The 19,224-nt window shown below is 44.4% G+C and overlaps 1 long non-coding RNA gene across 1 annotated transcript in view; it reads right to left on the minus strand.

Moving 5' to 3' along the window:
• LOC113487154 overlaps window positions 1-19,224 on the minus strand; it is a 42,666-nt gene that overhangs the window by 19,501 nt on the left and 3,941 nt on the right. The window contains exon 2 of the long non-coding RNA XR_003399736.1: window positions 4,803-4,891. This is a non-coding gene — a long non-coding RNA (uncharacterized LOC113487154). The remainder of the gene's footprint in view (window positions 1-4,802; window positions 4,892-19,224) is intronic.

Raw genomic sequence — 19,224 nt, forward strand, 5'->3', positions numbered from 1 at the left:
AGCCACGTATAATTGCTCCGAAGGGGTTAGGCTTTGCCGGGCCCGTTGGAAGCCGCTGCTTTGGGACTGAAAGCAGCAGCAGCCTGGTGTTGGCATTGCAAAAACCAGTGAGAATCCTCACTAGGACACGGGTGGCTGGGAGCTGATGGCCACACAGGAGCAGCCTGACAGAGCCACGAGGAGAGAAATTTTCTCTTGAGCTTGGCCACGCTGCCTTTCTGCTCTCCTCCTCGGTGCCGGAGAGGAGCAAAACAAAGGCGGCGATGCTATAGGTTATTATTCTGAAGAGGACTTTACAGAGTCCTGCTTAGGGAACATGCGGTAAAATAGATTTTATCTCAGATCCAATTAACAGCTGAGTTACGGGACTCAAGTGAAATAAAGGGCAGTGAATCTCCGAGACTCTATTTACATGATTTATTAGAATTCGGCTGTCTGCAGGAGCGGGCGGCAGCCGTTATGTTTAATTTATGAGGACACAAGGGGGAAAGGGCTCAGCTACCAAGCTGTTGGGGGGTTCCTACCCCAGCGGTGCAAAAATGCTCCTACAACAAAGGCACTAACAGCCCCCCCTTGCACCAGTATTGCGGTTGATGGGACAAGCTTGCCAACTGGGCTTGGCAGAACTGCCGGTGGAAAAGCACCCTTCGTTTCCTCTGACTGGTTTCAAGGTTTATGCAGAGGGAAGAGCCAAGGCTTAGAGATCCAGGGGGAAAAAATAGATGAATTCCCAGCCTTGCAGTTGAACTACCAGCAAGGGGCAATGCATGTAGTGGGAGTTGTGAAGAAGGTGAAACATGAGTCCTCTCATCTCTGTTTCTGAAACTTCCCATTTTAAGCATCTTTCCAAGCCAGAAAAGGATATTTGAGCTGACAGCCTTGGAAAAGTTCCACCATTTGATGTTTGTGTGTTTGTAGAGGAAGCACAGAAGGATTTTCAGTGACAGATGAAATCTGCAGTCCTTCTAACACACCAGTTAAAGTGGTTTTGCCTCTTGAAAGCCAAACTATAAGGGTTGCTATCAAAGAGATGTTTGATACCAGGAAACTAAGTATTGTGAGAAAAATAAAGAGTGTCCGTCGTTTTCTCACACTGCAATCAGTATTTGTACAAAATAGCTGCTTTCTCTGTCTTGCATAGCAATGCACTGTAGTCAGACCAGCTGCTGTTTAATTTAATTTTTAATTTTTTTTTTTTTTTTTTCAGAAGGGGCTGATGCACAGTGGTAGGAAAATACAACCACAAATAATGTGACTGTCTATAACTGGCTGTTCTCAAGAAGAGTGTTTTTGGTTTTTTTAAACACTTCAACGCTCTTCTGAGTATCTGTTAAGAGAGGCTCTGATGCCCTGTTGTATCACTATCACAAAATTGGGTGCTCCAGAGGGAAGGAGCCTAATTAGGTTTATTATTTATTGCTAGAGCAGCCTTAGATTTGGCAAATCCCCTCCCAGCAAGACTGTGTTCAGCTCCAGCATATGTTGTTTGGATACATAATTTGAACTTAAAAAGCCAAAAGTAGTTTTTTCTAATGGGTAGATGTGAGCTTTCTTCCAAATCTCTACAGGAGGTGGAAGGCTCTCCCGGGGGGGGGTGCCTTTTTCTGTTAAGTGTTTCTCTAATGGGTTTGGTGAGAAGCAATACTGACACAAAGCAGAAGGATCAGAAATCAGCCTTACAGTTGCAATTTAAAGCTTCTGTTCCCAACCACCATCTCAGCTTCTCTGTTCACCTTATTTACTCATTCCGATCTCTCTTAAGAAAACCAGGGACCTCTCTCTTGTGTTTCCAAAAGCTGACTTAAATAATTTTTTTTTAATGCCCGTGAATACAGTTAAAATATAATTTGCAGAGCAGGAGATACCCATCAGAAATCAGGTTGCTACATGTAGTTTTCTACTGTCAGACAGAGAGCCAGGGATGCTGACAGACTGCTCGTAAGGTGAACTTCAAATAGGACCAAGTTTTAAGAGTTATTTGTGTATCTGGCTACCTAAGATGCAGCCACACAAGTAACTCCAAGCTTTGGTATTCCCGAGTGACCACTAACACAGCTCTCAAAGGCACCTGAAACATGAGGCAGTAAGACAGCGGAGCTGTATGGGGAGTTCTAGGCAATTGCTCTTGCTGTCAGAGCTGTGATCTCTCATGTCCCAGTTTAGGAAGCACAAGAGAAATAGCAGGAAACATGGTTTTAAATGAAGGGGGGGGGGAGTTAGATAAATGTACCAATAGTTAAGCCTCTGCAACAGAAAGCTGCTGTGATGGTTTTCCAACAATATTTCATCCAGTTCCTAGATTTAAGACAATAAACTCTACAGTTTATAACATTCATGCTCATTATATTAAGGGATCTGTCTTCCTCAGTAGCGCTTTGACATAGACCACACTTACAGCTCCACTGTGCTGAAGTAGGACACACTTATTTTTTGCTTTTGAGATGACAGCAGCACACAGTACTACCCCCAAAATAGAGCAAAGATGGGTATGGTCTGATCTTGCAGGAGTGGTAATGCTCGAGTTTCACTAGAAAAACGGAAGAGAGAATTCAGCCTCTCAGGTACTAGCTGTATTAGGAATTAAAACCAGGTCTCCTGAGCCACAGGCAATGCTAACCCAACCACTCCTTATTAGACAGGGTCATTTTCCTCATTTCCCTCATCCAGATTTGCAGTGGCAGGGGAGATGATGCTTGCAAATTTAGCTAAAAGCTTTCAACCACATTCCCATGAGCACCAGCGCAATGGCTGTTGCACACAGGTGCCAACAAAAGCATTATTTGAAATACAGAAATCTTCCAGGGTACAGGATAAAGTGATTTAATTTCTTCCCCAGCTTCCTTCCCTTTGCTAGCTCTTCCAGTGGAGTTCACAAAGGTTTTGTTGGAGCCACACGGGACACGAGTCTCCAAGCATTGCTCCCTGGGGTGCAGGTAGAAGCATTGAACAGCGGAGTGAGGGCTCGGCAAGGAGCTCCACTTCCATCCTTACCTGACCAAAGCTGCCAGCAGAGAAGCATTAGGGGCAAAATGGTTCCTCTGGCTCCTTTTCAAGAGCTTGGTTTGGACACAGAGCCCATTTTATCATATTACTTCAGGAGGAAGTCAGTAGTCAGCCCCGACCAAGTTCCAGAAAAGTCTGTGTAACGTTTCAGGGTCTCAGTTTCATCAAGTTATTCGAAGTTTGGCACCCAAGTAGTAACAGTGAACAATCAGCCATCAGCACTGTTACCATTACTGTTATTTACTGTCCACAAGCATCCAGGACTGTGATGCACAGCAGGGGGAAGTAACAGGCGGGCACTTGCTCCCAGAAACCTACAGCTTAGATGTAGTCATAGCAAAGCAAGAGAAGTTGTTCTCCATCTCCCCACCCCATCAAAGTCACCATGAGCTCTTAGTCTGAGGACAGCGTTGCTGCTGACAGAAATAAAAGCTGTATCAAGAGCCACAGGCAGTGTCTTTGCTAGGCACCAGAGAGCCAGGCACAAGGCAGCAGAGAACCTGGCTCAGCCTTTCCCAGCAGTTTAAGCTCCCACCTGGTTTGTGTTGCAGCTGGTCTGTTGGGGCAAACAAGTAGTACCACCAGCTGTGATGGTCTGATGACTTGTGATCACTGCTTCACACTTAAATGGTCACATACAACTTGGGTAACAACCAACTGCTTGGCTCAGCTTCTCTTCCCTGCTCAGCCCCCAGGTACTCACAGCTTGCTCCTGGGATGTTCCACACTCCGCAGAAAACCACCTTGCAAAGCCCCTGGCTGTTATTCTCCATCAAGCTCTCCCCCCACCCCTGCCAGCAAACTCATCTTTAAAAACTGTTGTCAGCTGTGAGGATGCAGATGGTCACATTTGCATCAAACAACTTTTAAATTATCATTCAAATTAAATTAAATTGAAAATGCAATGAGCTGTTCCTGTAGATCGAGGCACACAAAGATGAGTTAATGAAGGTCACATTTGTAACCAGTGAAGAACATTTAAACTGTATCATGCCTAGCATGGTATGCTAGTAGAATAACATGTCTTTCTAAATAAGGATAAAAAACCTTGCGCAGGATTACTCCCTGCTCCCAGAAAAGGCTGGTCTTTGGGAACTGTTCAAACAGGGAGAGGTGCTGGGTCCAGCAGAGCACCAGCAAAACTCGTTGGCCATGTGCTCTGAAGCCTCAGGCGTCAGTTTGGGCCATGCAGGTCCTGCCTGCTCTCCTCGCCTGAACGCAACCCCAGGCAAGCCTGGAAAGCCCTGCATCACTCAGCTGAGAGGCGCTTCTTCAAACGAGGGAGCTGGAGTTTTGCAAACATGCAGTCTGCATGACTCTGGTTGTCACCGAGTCGTTGACAGGCACAGAGCTGTGTGTGCCTTTTGCCTGGCACTGCCTTTGCAGTCATCTGCGGAAAAACTGCCCTGCGATGGCTTTGGCAACGTCCATCATCTTCACGGCTCTCTGCTGTCACGCCGGTGTCATACAAATTAACTATACCTCTTTCTGTGTGCTGAGATGAAACCGGTAACCAGTTTGGCTTGCAAGGGGCAGAGCAGAGGCTGCCCTTCCCACAGGCACCAGGCCGGGCTCTGACAACGCCCCGGGTGCGTGCAGGAACCGGGCACCTCACCAAGCGCCCCGAGCACAGGCAGCCCTGGAGCAGTAACCCGAGCAAGCCGATGCGCAGCAGAAACTTGTAGTTACTGTTCTTTCTCCCTCCTTTGCGTGACGACTGCTGCGGGCCACGTCGCATACTCCATCCTGAGAAATGAACTATCATTTAGGATAGCGAAATAAATAGCAAAAATACATACCAACTGCTCCTTAGCAACAGAACTCTTTGTTTTCACACGTTCTCTGTACCACGCTCAGGTGTGAAGTCAGACGCCGAGAGATCAGGGATCTGTGAAACGGAGAGTAATAATTGGCACAGTTTTTGGCATCTGGAGATAGTTTTTACATGCCAAGGGTTAAGAGCTGCTGGTTTGCTACAGTGGTAGCCTGCTCTTCCACAGAGAAGAGCCAACACCTGCCATCAGAAGAGGACTAATGTGCTCACTTTAATTAGCCACTGAGGCTTTAGTTGCTTGAAAGTGACTGATGCATCCAAAATCTTAGAAAGCAAATGTTATAAAATCCACCCATCCACGTTTCTGCCATATTCTAACAAAAGCAGTCGAGTCACAGCTGAGTGCAGTTAATTCCTTGCAACAAAAATCACCAGGTTCAGTTACTGAGCTGAGGACATTGGGTAAGTGGGTTAACCCCATCTGTGAAATGTGCTGCTGAGAGGCAGTGATGCGCCTTTGCTCACTCTGAGACGAGCATTGCTCAGATTTTTTTTCTTAAATGCTTAGAATGGTTTTAAATCTGAGGAAAGCCCTTTTGATCTCAGTGGATGATGGTCTAATTTGTATCAGCACAACTGGGAACCAAATCTGGACCTGAGTGTTCTACTCGAAGCAAGCTTCTGTGCGATGGCATCTGAGAAATTGCAACAACTGGAATTAAACTATTTTACATAATCCATTCACAAGATACAGCTCATAAATAATAGTAGGAAAACAAAATGTCAAGCCAAACTGATTAAAAAACAAGCTTGAAAGCTGCCTTACAAATAAGAGGCACAATAGTAGCTCAGCGGTGAATGGTGATTTACTTTCTGGTTTGTAAACCAATTTATTTATCCATAGTTGGATGTTGAAAGATTATGCAAAAATAACAAAGTCAAGGATATGTGACTAGAAGGAATGTATTACCACTTCTGCCTATCTGGATTCAACAGAGGAATTTTAGGCTTTGTCCTGTTTTTGATAACTGCAGAAAAACTCCCCATCTAAAACCTCAGCCTCCCTCTGGGCATGGGAGCAGACTTCGAGCCCCAGTTTCTGCACCTTCTCCTCATCAGCTCCGGGGAGTTAAATTAAATGGCCTTGATCAAGGAGGTCACAGACTTCACGGGGTTTACTGGTGCTTTTTGCCACTATTGCCTGCTGTGGTACGTGACAAGCCTGTGGCACCAACACAGCTCAGTTACTATCCCCTGAAAACTCAATGACTTTTCAGAGGAAACGAAGACTTTTGAGTCTTGCCATTGAGTTCTGTTGCGCAGCATCAAAGCATTGCAAATAGAAGCCTTTGCACTGTCCGTTCACATTCTCCCAGGAATCTCTATGGGAAGGGAAAGTTTCCTCTTTAGATGTTCCATTAGAAACTGCCGATGCAGAATCCATCAAATCCATTAAAAGTCCATTAAGACTGTAAGGCTGTTGTTTATTTTTCTGTGTTGTCTGAAGAATTTGGAAGGCCACAAGCTGTACGTTGCCTGTGGCAGATGATCGGGTGCTGCCTGGCTCTGTCTTCTGGCTGCAATATCCTACAGGCAACATGGATATGTGGTTTTGAAAGATGAGAGGAATCGAGGCACTTGTAATATGCCTGGATGGCTGGGCCAGTGCCTTTCAATTATGTCACACAAAAATTACAGCAGTGGAAGACAGACAACAAATGAAGCCAAATAAGTTTGGCCCAAAATCCACCATGCCAATTTGTACCAGAACAACTCCGAGTCTGAGAAAATTGCTCTTTGGTCAGTTGTGAACTGTACATTCTTCCCTAATAACTACAACAGGTGACACTTAAATTACAACTAGATATACATTAAAATGAGTTCAAGATTGATAGTACTGAGTAGGACAACTACCTTGTATATTGGGCTGAATGAAATATCACGTAAGATTAATGCCCCAGGGTGTTTTAAAAACTTTTATCATCAACACATCGGTTTTAGCACATATGCAAAATGTAATTTCAGGTAACACCATGAAATAGCTGTTTCTAAGATAAAACAAGGCACAACAATCCCGTGCAACCCAAAATGATCGGGGCCTTCAGGCAGAGCAGACTGGCTAGGACACAGGATTAATCTTTGTAAATTAGCGTCAAGTCAAGTGGAGAGTCTAAGCCAAGGTTGTCCCAACAGGCAACATGCAGTGATGATACTTTGGTGAAACCTCATGACACCCTGTTGGGAACGGGTGATGCTGTGCAGACATGCAGCACCTCGGACTCTTGCAGATAGCAGGCAGTTACACCTGGTAGAACGCGGAGGTCAGACGCTGAGTGTGTGAGATGCTTTGTCTGGCTTCTTACAGCCTCCTGGGAAATTTGTTTGGGTTTGGTTAACTTGACTTCTAAATGCAGGCATCCTACGGAAGGAAACTTCCCTGAATGACAAGTCTGATGTAGTTAAACAAAACCATTTTTGAAATGCAGAACTCAAACGTGATTAAAATGCAGGTTTCCCGATGTATATTTCATCAAGGCTAACCATGAGCAATCCTTTTAAAATATTTCCTTTGATGGCTGGCTGTTTATTTGGATTCAGTGAAGGCAGGTCTGGTGAAAGAGGGTGTCAAGCAGGTCAAGAGGCGAGACGGACACTATGCCCTGGAAATTCAAGCCTTTATTATCTGGTCTCCATGGGATTTCCTTTCCTACATGGAAAAATGTGTGGTAATGCCATAGCAACAACAAAGGAACAAACATAGCAGGGCATGTCTCTGCTGTTTAAGGCTTAGTAGGCTGGATTTTATAAATGACTGCATTTCCAGAACAGTTATTTTCCTCAGAGTAGTATAAACAATGAGAAGCTGAACTAAAGGCACAAGAAATAAGGATGAGCAGCTTTCCATCTTCTCTTTGAGGATTTGACTGTAAGGCAAAAAGAGCCTTATAAATATTAAGGACAAGTTGAAAAATCCTCATTTTAATTTTAAACTGATTCCTCTCCCTTGTTTCGTACCAAACTTATAAAAGAAGCATCCTTAAGCCCCAAGAGAAACCCCTCACCCCGTGTGGGTAAGCACAGACGCCTGCAACTGCACGTATTCTCGGCCGGGCAGTTCCCACGGACGAAATCTACTGCCCGCTTGTTAGGCAAAGGGACTTTGCTTAAAGATTCAGGGGCTAAACGGCCCTTAGGGAACTGGAATGTCTGTGGAGATTCACAAAACTGGAAGAGGCTCCCCTGAGTGCATCACTTCAAGCTCCAGGTCCTGCTCTCGGATGGCACGGGCCAGCTGCTGTGCACTATGTATGCCAGCAGGACATAGAGGAAGGCATAAGCTGGGTTTATTTTCTTCCTGTGGATTTGATCTAGTATTTCACAGGAGCTCATGACCTGCCAACAGGGCTCTTAAAGCCTTTTGCAAATGGTAGATCAACATGATTTATCAAAATCAGGTTATAATCATGACACTGATCTGTCAGTCAGCAGCCCCGGAGGAAAGTTTTTGCAGCCCTCCAATAACCTTTAAGATCCTTGACATGAAATGCAAGGCTTTCCGAGCTGCTTCATGACCTTATTTGTAACCTTCCTTTCACAAGCTATTATTCTTCACACAGTGAGCCCAGATAGCAGAGCCCATCAGCACCTGTCGGGGCTTAAAGCTCACAGCCTAGCTGTCATATTTCAAACCGGCTCTTTATCAGAGGAGACCAAAGTCATGCCAAGAAAAGACTAAGAGGGGTGTGTGTAAGAAGGAAAAAAAAAACTCTCCAGTTTTCAGGAAAAAAAATGGCTAAATATAACTACATTTCATAGTTACCCAGTTTTTGCTGGAGTAAATCCCAGAGGCTGGATTCCAGTGCCTTCATTTGCAAACCCGATTTCCATACCCATCACGGGCTTTGCCCGCTCCTCCTGGTCTGTCCAGGAACCTCAGTTAGTCACTGGATGTAATGCTGTATTAACTGCTTTGTAGTGTAACTGTTTTGCTCAGATCGTCTCTCGAGGGAGGGCACCGAGCATCAGAAATTCCCTGCCCTCATGCAGAGGGGACAAGTGCTCTGTGTCTTCCCTAGACCAAACCCTTCAATCATTTTCTTTGAAGCCTAAATCTCGCTTTATTCAGGTTCTCATTAGAGAAGAATGCCAGCATTTAAGTTATGAGTTAACTAGTATTATACTGCCTCTGATTTCACTAGAAGTTTCTTTGAAAAGAGTAGCCAAAGTCGGGCAGTATCCAGAGCCCATCAAAAAAGCTAATGGCAAGAGGTCCTAACGTGCCTTGGATAATTAATGTGAGCCTATGACTGACAAACTCACAGACAGGGTTTCATTCGAAAGGCTCCTTCATAAAGAACAGTAACTGCGCTAATTATATGAATTCTTCAGTGGTTTAATACATGTTGAAATCATTTCACTAGGCATAAAAAGAAGTATTGTGAGATTAACACTTAAACGATTGAAAACATCTGGGTTTAGAAAAACGGATTGGTTAGACAGCCAGCTTTTGCAGGGCTGTGCAGGGTTATTTTCCCCTTTGGATTAATCTACTCGTCTACAGAATAAGTATTTTTCTGACCTGCCAGCAGAGACAATATTAATAGTTTCTAATTCTTTAGTCAGCAGAACAATAAGGCGAATGCATGCCTGGGATTGGATAGAGGGGAGTCTTTATGATCCTTTAGCATCCCTTTAAATTCTCCTTCTGTCACTTGCAACAAAACAGGCACTTTTTGGTATGGAAAACACATGGCACACAAAGAAAAAAGGAAAAATAAGCCTGCCACTTTTAAAGGCAGAACTACACTCAGATTTATGGGGTTGTGGCTAAAGAACAGAATAACAGCTGATATCTTTTTATGGGTGATTGGGAAAAAGTAAATGTATTTCATATACTATTATGTACTATTATATAATGGTTAGCGATGGCAAAGAGAGAATAGATGGAGGGGTTTTTTTCATTAAAACGCCATTAACAAATGGAATGGGTGGGAGGAGCCATTGACTTGATAGTGGTAAATGACCTGATCACAGGTGAATAATAATAATTGTGCATCGGCAGTGATCAGTGCCAACTTGACAGATAGCTCAGATCTGACCCGTAATATTTGGCATCAAACCTCATTTCTATGCATCCAGCTTCATGCCTTCTATCTTTATTACCCAGTGCATTTTCTTTTCTGAGAGCAGTCTGATTGCTACTAATCTTCTAGCCTGTAACCTAATGCTCTCTCTTTAAATGAAGTCCCCATATTGTTGATAAAGAGTCATTGTGTTCGCTTATCTCCCTCCTCTCCAGAAGTGATAGCAGGAAATCTGACTTCTCAATTAACCTGTGCTGAATTAGAATCTTTACGATCAAATTGGTCAATGTGTGGTGGGGGTTTTTTTTTGTTTGGTTTTTTTTTTTTTTCAATCTGGACTGCTTGAAACTCGGTGGGAGTTAGGATCTGTGAACCCCACCAGAGCCTCTTTCTGTGTGTCGGATTGCTGTGGTGTACACAGATGAGAAGCCATTTTCTTGTCATTCTTACAAATTGCTTCTCTTTCTGAAATTTCTGAAGGAGGAATGAACATGGCACTGTGTTGCAGGGAAAGCAACAGAAATTAGATCATTTACGTCATGGAAAAATAATGGATGTTTCACACACGTAGCAAAGAAAAGGAAGCATGGCATACATCTGTCCGTAAAACAGGAGCCAGACCCTCCACAAATTAATTAAAATTATTATTTAAAAGGTATTTTTCTGGAAGGCAATGTTATACTTTGGCATGTGAGAATGAAGGGATTCAAATATGCTTGTGTCTTGTGCATGTTTTCCAGAGTGTTCTTTTTCGATTAAAGTAATCTGTGGCTCACAAATGTCACATCCCACATGGGAATGTCATCAAAGGTTGGAGAAAAAGTAAATGAGTTAAATAGTTAAGAGGGGCAAGAGCTTCGAACCGAGCCGGGTCAAGAGGCATGTGGGCTGCTGAGCACGTCCAGCCCGTCGGCCTTGTCATGGCACACATGGCTTAGGCTCTGCTTTGCTCTGCTCCACGGGGGCTCTCTGGCGTAGGGACATCCTTCTGCTCCCACGCCTCCCCTGTAAAACCTGGGCTTAGATATTGTGTCTTTAAGTTAAAAAGTAGGGCTTAACCTGGAGGAATAAGGCTTGCTCTAATTCCTTGGAACTTTGCATAGATAAACCAAGAAGTTTAATTACAGAATGTTTAGTTAGAGACTGTATTTAAGATGATCAAAATGTCTCCTACACTAAAAAGCATATAAATTTCATTAAAATATGGATACCTAAGAAAAAAAAGATTTAGAGGCCAAATGCAAGCCCTGTCATTACTGCTTCATTTCCTTGCCGCTTTTTGAGTTTTGATGGGAAGAGCACTGGCAGCAGATCCTACTCTGATTAACACATTTCCATTTAAGATTCCACCTGTAATTATCCACTGTAGAAACATGAGGACCTGGCCAGGTTTAAATCATCATGCTCCGGTTATCTCCTTTATTCACCAGATAGGTACTTCAAATATTTTTCTTGTTCAAACAGGGAAAGAGGGAAAGCATAGCTATAGTTCATGGAGGGCTCATCTAGGCTATGTTTATCTGGCAAGAGAAAGCCTGCACTAACACACACAGAGGTTGGTGCAAATCAAATTTTCCATCTCTCCACCACAGATTAAAGCACAAACTAAAACTAATGCCATAAAACAAAACAAAGCAAAACAAAAATGGACACAGTACAAAAGTTTAGTCTATATTTGACAAAAAAAAAAAAAAAAAAAGGAGGATGGCATTGAAATTTGATGGAAAGGATGAAAGGAGTTTGATGTGTCAGTGGAAGTCAGATAATTCTGGGTAAATCATGGGAGAGCAGCACGTGTAAAACAGAGCGGAGAGAAAACACATGAAACTCAGTGAGAAGGAAAACTTCAGAGTGAGGTGGCATAGGTGAGAGATTAAATTATAGTCAGGGTTATGTAAAGCTTTAAAGAGGACTGGATATCACTACAGGTTTTTGACATTCTCCTTGAAAACTGAGACACTGCCTGAGAAAGTAACTCTTGCTTCCTGAATGTTATGGGTGAATAATAGCATTGCTTTGTAGTGTTGGTTGTGAGGTAGTTTTGCTGATAGGAGAAAATTCTTCCTAATTTTTACACTTCACACAGAGATCTCTCCATCAGGAGTTTGTGCCAGAGTACACACTTGCACTGAGTCCCATGTGCAAGATATACTGTAAAACCTCAGCTCAGAACTCCATACTTTTCATAAAAATACCCTTTTGCTGAAGATTTCAGCAAATTTCAACAAACGCTTTCGCCTCCATCCAATATTTACCTTTTCCTTGTCAGATTCTCTTTATATTCCCATTATTTCGGGACCATTTTGTAATATTTGCACGGTATTTCAAAGCACCTCCCAGTAAAAAGACATTAAGGTAATCTATGATACTATAAATAAGAGGCTTTTTAAGGCAAGTCCGTGAGTGGTTTTGCTGTAATGACAGCAGGCCTCATTAAACAGCGGCATGTACAGCACGGATCGGGGACCTCTGCAATGCTGGCGTGCCTGCACTTTGTAACAGCCCCAAACATCACCCCTGGGAACACCGTGCTAACAGAGACCCGGGACTTAAATTGGATGCCAAAAGGAGCAGGAGTGTCAACGTTGGCCTGCCCCCCGTGATGGGGGATCAGCCTGGGCCACGGCTGGGGTGCTGCCTCCCTTCACCTCTGCTTAACGCTTCGTTACTCAGTTCCTGCCAACCCGCTGTGCCCAGCAGGGTGACATTGTCCTGTGCACCACAGCCGCATGCATAGCTTGTCTTTTCCTGAAGGAAATCCTGTAGCTGTTTTGTCTAGTGTCTCCCAAGCAGTGGTTGTGTGTCAGTGCCTTTCATACGGGCGCACTTAGCTCTGTGTTGCAGCTGTGCCGTTAGTGTGAAATATATCTTGAGTCCTGCAGAAAGCAAGCCACAGTCCCTGCCTGCAGAGACACGCTCGTGCCTGCCTTCACTGCACCCGTGTAGCGAGCTGCCTGGTTCACCTGCCTGTGAGGACCAGGCAGATCACACTCTCTCTGAAGGACACTTTCCTCCTCCTGCTGTGGATGCTCGGGGCATGTCCCATCTCCTTCCCGGCTCCTTCCTCGCTGGTCCAGGTGTGCGGGTTGGGCTGTGACCCCTCTGGCTTGTCCCACTCTCACCAGCGTGTCCCAGCCAGTCTTGTGCCAATAAACTCAGGGCGTATCGTGTCTTGATCAATGCTACTCTCTAGATGCTATGTCCTGAGACTTCGTAGATATAGATAACAGAACTGAGAGAAAGGGTCTGATCTTTCCTGAAATCGGTGAAATTATCTATACATTTCTCCTTGACAGCCTCTTTCAGTCTTTAGCAACCCAGGGCTGTGCTAGACTTACCGTGTCAGCCTTCCACATCTATGATAGCGCTCAGCACAGTAACACCTGCACAGCATTTGATAAACCAGTTCAGCAAATGCAGACAAACACCTGGGAAGTCCAGTCACCATTGCTACAGAAAGCTGTCTTTCTTGCACACCAAATGTAACCCACCCTCAGCATTCAAGCTATCCCAGGCCTGGCCCTGGAGCTGCCCTGGAGCTGAAATAGGCAGAAACCCCTCGAAAAAGGGTTTGTGCCAATGCTGATAAGGGAAATGTTGCAAGGGGCAGGCGACAGAGGTCAGAACTTAAACCCCTAAATCCTGCTGATTTTAGTCCAGAGAGAGGAAGCTAATTTTTCTGACTCGGTGTCAGGCTGAGGCTTCAGTGAGGGTGCCAAATACACCCGGAGCCGTGGCAGACCCTCAGCCCACGACACACAAGCACATGGCATAGGTGCGGCTGCCCTCTGCATCACCCACATCTCGCAGCCATGGGGGAGCTTCATACTCCTCTGAAGTTGCCCAAAAAGCAGCAAGAGCAATTCAGGTGCTGATGGTGAATTCACTGATAATCGTTTGTGTATTTCAGCTGCTCCATCCCTCAGCAAAGTAATTCTGTTAGGAAAAAAGTTATGTCAGAACAGGAAACAGTTTTGAAATGCAGCTTGTTGTATACGTGATCAAGAAATCAGGCTTGAGAGGATCTTACAAAAGGCTGGGAGAACCCAGCTGAGCACATGTTCAATTAAGCTGCTGAAAGTTCAACTCTATTACAGAGAGGCAAAACACTGAAGTCAGTACATCCAGGCACACAGGGGTTTAACTGGGGCTTTGTAATTTGCAACTGGACAGTCTGGACTGTGAATTTGTCTGCAAGTCATTTCACAAGGTCTGAGGGGTTATATCCTCCATGGGTCACTGAACACAGGTGAACATTTTATAAAATATTGTTCCCCCAGCCCTTCACTCACTGTATGTACAAAATACCAGGCTTCCAGACTCCTGAATTAAAGCTGTAAATTTGAACTGTCAAAGCCAAAAGATGTTGGACCAGGCAGCAGGTACTTTTATGACATTTTCTGATTACAAGCACTGAGATGCAATTGCTCATAGAGGGCATTAAATCAAATTGTGGACGGAAGCTGCGACAGAAACACCCCAGGTTCTTGCCTTACCGCAGGCGCTGGCAAAATACTTGCAATTAACCTGCGTGGCTGGGGAGATGGAAAGTGGAGATGCTTTTCTTTTGGATGGGTTTTGCCATCCTAAATTTAACTGTGCACCTGTGACTCTGACCAGTCGCAATTATCTTAATGAATTTAAGCCTACCAGGGCAACTATTCCATCTCGCTCGCAGGACAGCATCTGCTGTGCTGCCCAGTTGGGCATGTGGTGCTCCAGTGAGCGACGCCGTACCCTCCCCCAGCGGAGGAGCATCCACCTTGGGTAGCTGCTATCCCTGTCCAGAAACACAGGACAAAGAATGATTTGACAAAATTAACAGTGCTGGAAGACTAGTACTGTGCTGAGTTGGTTTTAGGGTTATCAGGTTGTACCTTTCAGTAGACAGCTGAACCGCGTTGTTGACAGGAGCTTAACTGTTTGCAGTGAGCTGAAGATTTGGTGTGGACAGGTCTCTCAGGAGGGCAGAGGTAGATGCTGTGCTGTCAGCCTCACTCAGCCAGGCCACGGGGTCCCCATCAGACGAGTTTACTTCGGCTTTGTCGTTAATTGCTTCACTCATTGCTTCTTTGTAGTCAATCAAATTTAATTCTGTCTGTGGATCCAGTAATTACATGTTCTTGTTTTTATGCAGGGCTAATAGACCACCTAAGGCTTTGTGTAAATTAGTTAATGTTTTCTCCTGCAAAGCTGGCGTTGTTCCTGTATTGTGGTCGCAGGTGCAAAATGTTCCTTGCAAAAGCATATGGTGAGTTGCTGAAGTACAGCAAAAGCTTACGGGTTTTTGAAGGACAGGGTTAAAGGAGTTTGTTCTTTATGATCCATGTAAGCACAGTGTTAATTTTATAGTTCTTCTGTAGCCTGAAATGCCTTAAACTTGCTGCTGAGAAAGCAGATACCTCAGAGGAAAAAAAAAAATTGTTATAAGGGATATGGAGGCAAAATAATAATTTCAGAAGGTGCTTAAGCCAAATGGGAATGGCAGTGTTGGGCAAACTGCCTGAAAAGGAGCACAGATCATCGTCTGTCTTGCACCGAAACACAAACTTGTGGAGCAAAGCTTTTAGGCCAGCTGAATAAAAATGAAAGATTCTGTAGGGAAAGATAAACTGGTGTTGTTGAATATTAATCTGCTAGTCATACTGCAAGAGAATTGTGGTTCTTTGTAGATATCTGGGGGTAAAACCTGGCCTAATGAGGTCAGTGGCAACATTTCTGTTGACTCAGTACAGGCAGGATTTCGTTTTAATTCTTTAACTGTTTTTATTTCCTGTAAATAATCCCAGCTAGAGCTGAAGAACGTTTTTAAGTGAGGGTTTATTCCTGAGTGCGTAACTATAATGCATTAATAAATCAGTAGCCAAACTAAATAACTAGTGTTTTCCAATTATGTTTCAGCCTTCCCATTGATTTCTAGTTTTTCTCCTTCTCGTGTCATGTTGAAAACAAGACAAAAAATCCACATTTTCTGGCAATTTTGGGGTGCCCGTAAGAAGGGTGACATGTACACCTTTCTCCACCAAAGGATCCCTGTCGTGTGTGCAGGCAGCGGTGGAATCAAAAGCGCAGCATTAGTTCAGATTTGTTTGCCTTTTTGCTGATCCCATGAAATTGAGAAAGTAAATGGAAAAAAAAATCACAAGATCCCATCACATTTTCTTCAATTTAAAGTACTAACTATCATGTTAGGCAAAAGCCTGAGGTAAGCCTCAAAGTTGGATCTCTTACATGGCAATTTCCTTGAAGAGTTTGTTGGGTCACATTTTTGTATAGGTTTCTTCTACATACAAGTATTTTATTGCATCTATTTATCCCAGTGACCTGGAATTCATTTATCTGACAAAGATATTTCCATGACTGAGCTTCCAAACGCACAGAGAAAAGTATGACACATCTGCTTTTAGTTTGTCCTTTCTGTGGCTAATTTGAAAATGAACACTAGAGAAATATGTGTACAGCACAGAGGTTACTAGCAAACACCGGGTTGCAAACTTCTAGGTGGCAACGGCTGTGCCAAACCACAAAATGAATCTGACTGTGATGGAGCGTAGGAAGGACTGCAATCAGTGGGCATGCAGCGCTTCTCCGGTACTAAAAAAACAGGCAGGAATTTAGATCAGCTGATGAAAAATCCTTTAAATCTTCTAACTCGATCCCAAGTCCCTCACACAGTAATCAGATACTGCAGCTGAGACCTTATGTCCTCCCCTGAATGCTGTAAGCAAGCAGCAGGGATGTCTTAGTTTGGAGGCTGACTCTTACACATTTATAGTCTTTAAAACGAATGTGGGGCCTCTTTATGCCTTTATCAAACAAAACCCTGAAGGAATTAGGGCGGAGAGCAAGTGCTGTTAAGTCCTGGTGCTGTTCTAAAATGTGTTCTTTTCTTAGAGGGAAAATCAGTTAAATGAATGGAAACTTTTGGCCCCTGATGGCTGCTGTATGCACTTAGGGCTCATCATTTGCCCTGCCTAGATGCACATCACTTCTGCCAGAACAAATGAGTATTTCCCTGATTAATCAGTAGCCCTAGGGGAACTGCTCTTCTGCACATATATTATGATCATTAAGAAGCCTCGCTATCCTGTGCTTGTTGCAAGATATGGAAAATGCAAAGTAAATTGTGCAAAATATACTCTGATTATTAGACACATTTCTCTGTATCTCTTTCAGTAATGGTGTAATTCAGTATCCTGAGATGACAAATGATGTATTTAAGTTCATTTTTCTGTGCTGCCCCATAAATGTTATTAACTCAAACATTTAAATGCAGGAAGATGGAGATGCTGTGGGGCTGTTCTTGTCATCCCTGAAGGAAGCCCCTGTCAGGGATGAACCAGCCCTAATGCAGCACCTGCCCGGGGCATTTCTCGCTGCAGTGTTGTGGGGCTGGCCGTCAGGGTGCCCGTGCCTACGGCAGATGGGGGGTCCCAGCTCTCAGCAGGGTGGTGGGGAGCTGGGCAGGCACAGCTGAGCACGGGTGCCTGAGGCTGGGCTCTGCTCACTGGCTGGAGTCAGAGAAACCCAGCTGCATGGCTGGCGTTCCTCCCAAGAGCATCCTTACACCTCCGCTGCCACACATGGATCCACGGGGTCACTGTAACCTGCCAGACCAGCACAGACTCACTGGGGGGGTTTGCGGGGCTCCCCCTGCTCCTGGGGCTCAGCCAACCCTACCCACACCTGACATCTCACAGGGGACAGCTGTGCTGGGCAGCAGCCTTGGCCGGAGCAGCATAGCTTGGACCCAGCAGTGGCAGAGGGGCAGGACAGAGCATAGAGTCCTTTATTTAAAAGAGCAGCTTTCACTTTGCAAGAAAATTACTAGTTAAATCACATTTGACAGACTCCAGAGTAATTGCTGTGTGAGCAGCCTTTGAGTTTAGGAGGCAGGCGTGACTGCGTGTTTACCTGACAATTAGGTGGCTCATCCCATCCAAGCAAGTGTCTCACCATTGTATGGTATTGGACAGCTAATTAAACAGCAAATTAAAATGAATGGGTCCCCCTTCCACTAGTATAACCACCTCATTCTGGCATAAGGATTGCATTGTTGCAAGATAAATCATTTGCTTTTGGACAACAGGGTCTGTCTCCTTCCTGCCCAGCACTTGGTCACTTCCAAAGAGTGGTGATCGTGCCATAGAGGGCACGGACCTGGTCTCTTCTTTCTTTCCTTTCCTGTGTCTTCAGTCTCTGGTTTCCATGGAAAGGACACTCAGGCCTGCGGCGTGGATCAGGACAGCCCATGTGGAGGCTGTCCTCTGTGTCCTGGGCTGAGACAGATGGAGAGAGAGGGGGCACAGGGCTGGCAGGTGGCAGAGCCCTTTGCTTTGCTCTATCTAAAACACACAAGCATCACCAGGTCCCACTGCCAACAGTTACCACTCACCGAGACAGAGCTGAGAGGCGGCTGCACGGGAAAGGAGCCATTAAACGCTGCTTGTGTCTCCTCCACAATCACAGGGCCTTGCTGCCCAGAGCTCTGCGTGGCGCTTGGAGACAAAATGAAAGGAAATGAGAAACTGTGGCTCCATTATTTCAAAGCAGATTGCGCAGAAGTTAGTCCACTGCTAACAGGAAGAGCCCTGGTCATTCCAAGCTGCCCTGAGACTGGTGCTTATCTGTGACCCTCTTGGTTTAGGAAACTCAACAGAACTGACTGGGAGAAACTTCCACAAATTGCAGCTTGTGGAAGTCTTTCCACTAATGTTTTTCTCACATGAAAGAGAATTTGACTGTCTGATATTGTCCCCTGCTGGGCCTATATTGATTTCTTTTTTAAAGATGAAAATACATGATGCAGTGCTCTTGAAAAATTAGAAAAACAAATCAGCCTGGAGCTCAATATAATATTTAATTTTTAAAATGCTAGCTAAAGACTATACGGAAGGGAAGAGAAATATGTATCTTGTAATAAAAGATGTGAGCTTGGAAACTGGCCTCACTTCCCTGGCTCCCTGGACTGGAGGGCACTGCTTCTCTGGCACTCATATGTTAACAAGGTCATCTGCACTCCCAGGAGAAACTCAGAATTCATAACAGGAGTTTCAGCAGATAAAAAAACAGAAGAAAGAAAGATAGATTTGCAGTTTCTTTACATAAAAATATATTCAGAGAGATTTCCAATGCCCATGTCCCTCGCTATGGTTGGGGTTTTAACTAAGTCATTTGTTTATTAATAAAGATCAATGTTTATTTTATTTAAGCATTTCAGCTCCCCTTAAAAAAGAACATCTAGAAAATAAGTTCAGTGTCAAATGATCCATAGCAGTGCTATCCTCTGTATTAATAAAACAAAGGGAATAATACAGATGTCCTTGAGAGTAACTGTTTCTTACAGAGATAAGATGGTGATTA

This window comes from Athene cunicularia (assembly GCF_003259725.1).
Source record: "Athene cunicularia isolate RWA chromosome 19 unlocalized genomic scaffold, athCun1 chr19_part1, whole genome shotgun sequence".
NCBI classification, from domain to species: Eukaryota; Metazoa; Chordata; class Aves; order Strigiformes; family Strigidae; genus Athene; species Athene cunicularia.